The 9,241-nt window shown below is 36.5% G+C and overlaps 1 long non-coding RNA gene across 1 annotated transcript; it reads right to left on the minus strand.

Annotated features, from left to right (window-relative positions):
- Positions 1 to 2,321: 2,321 nt before the first annotated feature.
- LOC141762094 (uncharacterized) lies at positions 2,322 to 5,661 on the minus strand. The gene is made up of 2 exons (XR_012592724.1): positions 4,766 to 5,661; positions 2,322 to 2,539 (listed from the first exon to the last, which is right to left on the minus strand). It is a non-coding gene; the product is annotated as an uncharacterized LOC141762094 (long non-coding RNA).
- Positions 5,662 to 9,241: the final 3,580 nt, after the last annotated feature.

A 9,241-nucleotide genomic window follows, 5' to 3' on the forward strand; every position in this document is an offset into this window, starting at 1 on the left:
CGCTTTGAAGGAGTGCTCTGTGTATTGTTCTATTTTCTGATCTGCAGCCAGGAAATTACACAGTTCAACGGAATCGTAATCAATTCACTTGAAAACAATATAATAGTTTATTAAAATGATTATATAACATATACTGTTGTTCCAGTATATAAACCTTTAACTGCTTGGCAGAAGAGCAATGTTATATTATTAAAATATCTAATTAAACTAGAAAATGCATTTCCTGCTGAAAATGCGTGGGAATGCTGACAGCTGAAATTAGTAGAGTTATGTATTATCTATAATGTTGCAGTTTATGTAACATTATCATTTATGATGTCACAAAGGCAACATTCTATGATCTCAATGACGTTGTCACAGGAATGTTAGTTTAATCTGTATGACAGAAATCATTGACTTCAGCAGAGGAACTATGACTCCTACTATGTTGATGTTAATTAAAAAAAACAAAACTAAATAGAGCATTAATGCTTAATGCATTAATGCTTTCCCTTCGTGGTTAATGGCGTTGCCTAGCGTCTGCGTCGGGCAACCCTCCGTCTGCTGACAGTGGAGGACCTGCGAGTCTTCTGTCTTCGGTCTTCGGTCCCTGTCTGCGAGCGGAGCGAGTGGCCTGTCGTCCTACGCGTGGCAGTATCAACAAAACACTTGTTTTTTGATCTGTGATTGATGGGCGTAATGGGGGTTCTATAAGTAAACTTTCGACAACGTTCCGCGATGTCACCTATGATGTCACAGTTTATGTGAAATCATCATTTATGACATCACAATGGCAACATTCCATCATGTCACTGATGATGTCACAGGAGAGTTAGTTTAATCTGATTGTCAAGACTTTCTGGCAATTATAATGTCCCATATGTCTACTACTACTCTGTCAATCTCTGTGAGAAATCATTGACTTCATTGAAGGAACTATGACTACTACTATGTTGATGTTAATTTGAAAAACCTAAATACGGTCAAATTTATCAAACTGTTCTAAGCCTTAAAGGTCCCATATTATAAAAAGTGAGATGTTCAGGTATCTTTTATTATTAAGCAGGTTTAAACAAGCAGTCAGGAGTACTATGCATGTGTGATGTCACAAATCTACGATGTATTGAACATTTAAACGTTAAAAAATGAAGGGCACTGTCATTTTGATGCTTGGGCTACATGTTTATTGGCATAGCCTAGCGTCTGCGTTGGACAATTCTATGGCATGGTGTTTTAACATTTAATAGCTAAGCTTGACTATCTGGAATTAACATTAGAGATATCCACAATTGCGTTTTGATTAGTCGTAATGACATTAGAGCGGAAAAGAATGCTGTCATATATAGCGGCACAGAATATCACAATTGCTGATCAAATGCTTTGATATAGAGTAGAATACAATAGCATCATAAAGAGCGTGATAGAATGCTGACATATAGAGCAGAATAGACATTCCTATGACATCATCATTTATGATCTCACAGAGGCAACATTCTATGATCTCAATGATAATGTTGCAGTTTATGTAACATTATCATTTATGATGTCACAGAGGCAACATTCCATGATCTCAATGATGATCTTGCAGTTTATGTAACATTGTCATTTATGATGTCACAGAGGCAACATTCCATGATCTCAATGATAATGTCACAGTAATGTTAGTTTAATCTGAATGACAGAAATCATTGACTTCATCAGAGGAACTATGACTCCTACTATGTTGATGTTAATTTAAAAAAATAAACTACACAATAGGTGTACGATAGTACAATAGTAAGTTCAACATACTTTGTGCGAATAAACAGTAGTATGTGTCTTTTCGGACACACTGAGAAGTAATTTACGTCATTACTTCCCCCTTGCCGGTTGGAGACGCATATCCATGGTAACTTGTGCCAACCTCATGTGTTAAAATCGACGGTTTGTGAGATGCAAAGTCTGAATTAATTTCAAATATTTATTAAACCGAGCAAAGTGAAATCTTATATTTACAGTTAAATTGAAGTGTTATTGATGTTACAGAACTGTCTGTCGACATGTATTATCAACGTTGTCTTCACTACCGCATTGCATTGTGGGATATTTCTGCCACCGTAATGTTCAGCGTTGCATACTGTAATATTTTACTGGAAATAGTATGCAATTTGCGTACTATAGGTTTTATACTTAGGTTTTGGACCTACTAAAATATCTCACATACTGTTTTAGCGTACTAAATAGCATGTTAGTTTGGAATTTTGGACACAACCACAAACTGTGATGTCACTGATGATGTCACAGTTTATGTGACATGATCATTTATGATCTCACAGATGAAACCACTGATGATGTCACAGGAATGTTAGTTTAGTCTGAATGAAGGAGATCATTGACTTCATCAAGGGAACTGTGAATACGACTATGTTAATGTTGATTAAAAAAATCTAAATAAAGTAAAATATGCTACCTAAAAAAAAACACTAAGACAAATGAAAAGCATTAATGCTTAATGCATTAATGCTTTCCCTTCGTGGTTAATGGCATTGCCTTGCGTCTGCGTCGGGCAACCTTCCGTCTGCTGACAGTGGAGGACCTGCGAGTCTTCGGCCTTCGGTCCCCGTCTGCGAGTGGCCTGTCGTCCTCCGCGTGGCAGTATCAACAAAACACTTGTTTTTTGATCTGTGATTGATGGGCGTAACGGGGGTTCTATAAGTAAACTTTCGACGACGTTCCCTGATATCACTTATGATGTCACAGTTTATGTGACATAATTTATGACATCACAAAAGCAACATTCCATCATGTCACTGATGATGTCACAGGAGAGTTAGTTTAATCTGATTGTCAAGACTTTCTGGCAATTGTAGTGTCCCATGTGTCTACTACTACTCTGTCAATCTCTGTGAGAAATCATTGACTTCATTGAAGGAACTATGACTACTACTATGTTGATGTTAATTTGAAAAACCTAAATACGGTCAAATTTATCAAACTGTTCTAAGCCTTAACGGTCCCATATTATAAAAAGTGAGATGTTCAGGTATCTTTTATTATTAAGCAGGTTTAAACAAGCAGTCAGGAGTACTATGCATGTGTGATGTCACAAATCTACGATATATGGAACATTTAAATGTAAATGTGTCCCAGTTTATTTCAAGTTGCAGTGTATGTGAATGACATCAGCTGACAGAAAGTAAACATGGACCTAAACTGTTGCCTAGCAACGCAATTATGTTGCAGTTCCATTGAAATGCACTAAAACGGAGCGTTTCAGACAGAGGGTGAATACAGGTATATGTCAGGCAGACAGCATGAGGAAAATAATGTGTTTTTTTTAACATTACAGCATGTAAACATATGGGACCTTTAAAAAAATGAAGGGCACTGACATTTTGATGATTGGGCTACATGTTTATTGGCATAGCCTAGCGTCTGCGTTGGACAATTCTATGGCAAGCTGTTTTAACATTTAATAGCTAAGCTTGACTATCTGGAATTAACATTAGAGATATCCACAATTGCATTTTGATTAGTTGTAATGACATTAGAACGGAAAAGAATGCTGTCATATATAGCGGCACAGAATATCACAATTACTGATCAAATGCTTTGATATAGAGTAGAATACAATAGCATCATAAAGAGCGTGATAGAATGCTGACATATAGAGCTGAATAGACATTCCTATGACATCATCATTTATGATCTCACAGAGGCAACATTCTATGATGTCAATGATAATGTTGCAGTTTATGTAACATTGTCATTTATGATGTCACAGAGGCAACATTCCATGATCTCAATGATGATGTTGCAGTTTATGTAACATTATCATTTATGATGTCACAGAGGCAACATTCCATGATCTCAATGATAATGTCACAGTAATGTTAGTTTAATCTGAATGACAGAAATCATTGACTTCATCAGAGGAACTATGACTCCTACTATGTTGATGTTAATTTAAAAAAATAAACTACACAATAGGTGTACGATAGTACAATAGTAAGTTCAACATACTTTGTGCGAATAAACAGTAGTATGTGTCTTTTCGGACACACTGAGAAGTAATTTACGTCATTACTTCCCCCTTGCCGGTTGGAGACGCATAACCATGGTAACCTGTGCCAACCTCATGTGTTAAAATCGACGGTTTGTGAGATGCAAAGTCTGAATTAATTTCAAATATTTATTAAACCGAGCAAAGTGAAATCTTATATTTACAGTTAAATTGAAGTGTTATTGATGTTACAGAACTGTCTGTCGACATGTATTATCAACGTTGTCTTCACTACCGCATTGCATTGTGGGATATTTCTGCCACCGTAATGTTCAGCGTTGCATACTGTAATATTTTACTGGAAATAGTATGCAATTTGCGTACTATTGGTTTTATACTTAGGTTTTGGACCTACTAAAATATCTCACATACTGTTTTAGCGTACTAAATAGCATGTTAGTTTGGAATTTTGGACACAACCACAAACTGTGATGTCACTGATGATGTCACAGTTTATGTGACATGATCATTTATGATCTCACAGATGAAACCACTGATGATGTCACAGGAATGTTAGTTTAGTCTGAATGAAGGAGATCATTGACTTCATCAAGGGAACTGTGAATACGACTATGTTAATGTTGATTAAAAAAATCTAAATAAAGTAAAATATGCTACCTAAAAAAAAACACTAAGACAAATGAAAAGCATTAATGCTTAACGCATTAATGCTTTCCCTTCGTGGTTAATGGCGTTGCCTTGCGTCTGCGTCGGGCAACCTTCCGTCTGCTGACAGTGGAGGACCTGCGAGTCTTCGGCCTTCGGTCCCCGTCTGCGAGTGGCCTGTCGTCCTACGCGTGGCAGTATCAACAAAACACTTGTTTTTTGATCTGTGATTGATGGGCGTAACGGGGGTTCTATAAGTAAACTTTCGACGACGTTCCCTGATGTCACTTATGATGTCACAGTTTATGTGACATAATTTATGACATCACAATAGCAACATTCCATCATGTCACTGATGATGTCACAGGAGAGTTAGTTTAATCTGATTGTCAAGACTTTCTGGCAATTGTAGTGTCCCATGTGTCTACTACTACTCTGTCAATCTCTGTGAGAAATCATTGACTTCATTGAAGGAACTATGACTACTACTATGTTGATGTTAATTTGAAAAACCTAAATACGGTCAAATTTATCAAACTGTTCTAAGCCTTAAAGGTCCCATATTATAAAAAGTGAGATGTTCAGGTATCTTTTATTATTAAGCAGGTTTAAACAAGCAGTCAGGAGTACTATGCATGTGTGATGTCACAAATCTACGATGTATTGAACATTTAAACGTTAAAAAATTAAGGGCACTGTCATTTTGATGCTTGGGCTACATGTATATTGGCATTGCCTAGCGTCTGCGTTGGACAATTCTATGGCATGGTGTTTTAACATTTAATAGCTAAGCTTGACTATCTGGAATTAACATTAGAGATATCCACAATTGCGTTTTGATTAGTCGTAATGACATTAGAGCGGAAAAGAATGCTGTCATATATAGCGGCACAGAATATCACAATTGCTGATCAAATGCTTTGATATAGAGTAGAATACAATAGCATCATAAAGAGCGTGATAGAATGCTGACATATAGAGCAGAATAGACATTCCTATGACATCATCATTTATGATCTCACAGAGGCAACATTCTATGATGTCAATGATAATGTTGCAGTTTATCACATGACATTATCATTTATGATGTCACAGAGGCAACATTCTATGATCTCAATGATAATGTTGCAGTTTATGTAACATTATCATTTATGATGTCACAGAGGCAACATTCCATGATCTCAATGATGATGTTGCAGTTTATGTAACATTGTCATTTATGATGTCACAGAGGCAACATTCCATGATCTCAATGATAATGTCACAGTAATGTTAGTTTAATCTGAATGACAGAAATCATTGACTTCATCAGAGGAACTATGACTCCTACTATGTTGATGTTAATTTAAAAAAATAAACTACACAATAGGTGTACGATAGTACAATAGTAAGTTCAACATACTTTGTGCGAATAAACAGTAGTATGTGTCTTTTCGGACACACTGAGAAGTAATTTACGTCATTACTTCCCCCTTGCCGGTTGGAGACGCATATCCATGGTAACTTGTGCCAACCTCATGTGTTAAAATCGACGGTTTGTGAGATGCAAAGTCTGAATTAATTTCAAATATTTATTAAACCGAGCAAAGTGAAATCTTATATTTACAGTTAAATTGAAGTGTTATTGATGTTACAGAACTGTCTGTCGACATGTATTATCAACGTTGTCTTCACTACCGCATTGCATTGTGGGATATTTCTGCCACCGTAATGTTCAGCGTTGCATACTGTAATATTTTACTGGAAATAGTATGCAATTTGCGTACTATAGGTTTTATACTTAGGTTTTGGACCTACTAAAATATCTCACATACTGTTTTAGCGTACTAAATAGCATGTTAGTTTGGAATTTTGGACACAACCACAAACTGTGATGTCACTGATGATGTCACAGTTTATGTGACATGATCATTTATGATCTCACAGATGAAACCACTGATGATGTCACAGGAATGTTAGTTTAGTCTGAATGAAGGAGATCATTGACTTCATCAAGGGAACTGTGAATGCGACTATGTTAATGTTGATTAAAAAAAATCTAAATAAAGTAAAATATGCTACCTAAAAAAAAACACTAAGACAAATGAAAAGCATTAATGCTTAACGCATTAATGCTTTCCCTTCGTGGTTAATGGCGTTGCCTTGCGTCTGCGTCGGGCAACCTTCCGTCTGCTGACAGTGGAGGACCTGCGAGTCTTCGGCCTTCGGTCCCCGTCTGCGAGTGGCCTGTCGTCCTCCGCGTGGCAGTATCAACAAAACACTTGTTTTTTTATCTGTGATTGATGGGCGTAACGGGGGTTCTATAAGTAAACTTTCGACGACGTTCCCTGATGTCACTTATGATGTCACAGTTTATGTGACATAATTTATGACATCACAATAGCAACATTCCATCATGTCACTGATGATGTCACAGGAGAGTTAGTTTAATCTGATTGTCAAGACTTTCTGGCAATTGTAGTGTCCCATGTGTCTACTACTACTCTGTCAATCTCTGTGAGAAATCATTGACTTCATTGAAGGAACTATGACTACTACTATGTTGATGTTAATTTGAAAAACCTAAATACGGTCAAATTTATCAAACTGTTCTAAGCCTTAACGGTCCCATATTATAAAAAGTGAGATGTTCAGGTATCTTTTATTATTAAGCAGGTTTAAACAAGCAGTCAGGAGTACTATGCATGTGTGATGTCACAAATCTACGATATATGGAACATTTAAACGTAAATGTGTCCCAGTTTATTTCAAGTTGCAGTGTATGTGAATGACATCAGCTGACAGAAAGTAAACATGGACCTAAACTGTTGCCTAGCAACGCAATTATGTTGCAGTTCCATTGAAATGCACTAAAACGGAGCGTTTCAGACAGAGGGTGAATACAGGTATATGTCAGGCAGACAGCATGAGGAAAATAACGTGTTTTTTTTAACATTACAGCATGTAAACATATGGGACCTTTAAAAAAATGAAGGGCACTGTCATTTTGATGATTGGGCTACATGTTTATTGGCATAGCCTAGCGTCTGCGTTGGACAATTCTATGGCAAGCTGTTTTAACATTTAATAGCTAAGCTTGACTATCTGGAATTAACATTAGAGATATCCACAATTGCATTTTGATTAGTTGTAATGACATTAGAACGGAAAAGAATGCTGTCATATATAGCGGCACAGAATATCACAATTACTGATCAAATGCTTTGATATAGAGTAGAATACAATAGCATCATAAAGAGCGTGATAGAATGCTGACATATAGAGCTGAATAGACATTCCTATGACATCATCATTTATGATCTCACAGAGGCAACATTCTATGATGTCAATGATAATGTTGCAGTTTATCACATGACATTATCATTTATGATGTCACAGAGGCAACATTCTATGATCTCAATGATAATGTTGCAGTTTATGTAACATTATCATTTATGATGTCACAGAGGCAACATTCCATGATCTCAATGATGATGTTGCAGTTTATGTAACATTGTCATTTATGATGTCACAGAGGCAACATTCCATGATCTCAATGATAATGTCACAGTAATGTTAGTTTAATCTGAATGACAGAAATCATTGACTTCATCAGAGGAACTATGACTCCTACTATGTTGATGTTAATTTAAAAAACAACAACTACACAATAGGTGTACGATAGTACAATAGTAAGTTCAACATATTTTTGTGCGAATAAACAGTAGTATGTGTCTTTTCGGACACACTGAGAAGTAATTTACGTCATTACTTCCCCCTTGCCGGTTGGAGACGCATAACCATGGTAACCTGTGCCAACCTCATGTGTTAAAATCGACGGTTTGTGAGATGCAAAGTCTGAATTAATTTCAAATATTTATTAAACCGAGCAAAGTGAAATCTTATATTTACAGTTAAATTGAAGTGTTATTGATGTTACAGAACTGTCTGTCGACATGTATTATCAACGTTGTCTTCACTACCGCATTGCATTGTGGGATATTTCTGCCACCGTAATGTTCAGCGTTGCATACTGTAATATTTTACTGGAAATAGTATGCAATTTGCGTACTATTGGTTTTATACTTAGGTTTTGGACCTACTAAAATATCTCACATACTGTTTTAGCGTACTAAATAGCATGTTAGTATGGAATTTTGGACACAACCACAAACTGTGATGTCACTGATGATGTCACAGTTTATGTGACATGATCATTTATGATCTCACAGATGAAACCACTGATGATGTCACAGGAATGTTAGTTTAGTCTGAATGAAGGAGATCATTGACTTCATCAAGGGAACTGTGAATGCGACTATGTTAATGTTGATTAAAAAAAATCTAAATAAAGTAAAATATGCTACCTAAAAAAAAACACTAAGACAAATGAAAAGCATTAATGCTTAAAGCATTAATGCTTAATGCATTAATGCTTTCCCTTCGTGGTTAATGGCATTGCCTTGCGTCTGCGTCGGGCAACCTTCCGTCTGCTGACAGTGGAGGACCTGCGAGTCTTCGGCCTTCGGTCCCCGTCTGCGAGTGGCCTGTCGTCCTACGCGTGGCAGTATCAACAAAACACTTGTTTTTTGATCTGTGATTGATGGGCGTAACGGGGGTTCTATAAGTAAACTT

This window comes from Sebastes fasciatus, chromosome 2 (genome assembly GCF_043250625.1).
Source record: "Sebastes fasciatus isolate fSebFas1 chromosome 2, fSebFas1.pri, whole genome shotgun sequence".
Taxonomy (NCBI): Eukaryota; Metazoa; Chordata; class Actinopteri; order Perciformes; family Sebastidae; genus Sebastes; species Sebastes fasciatus.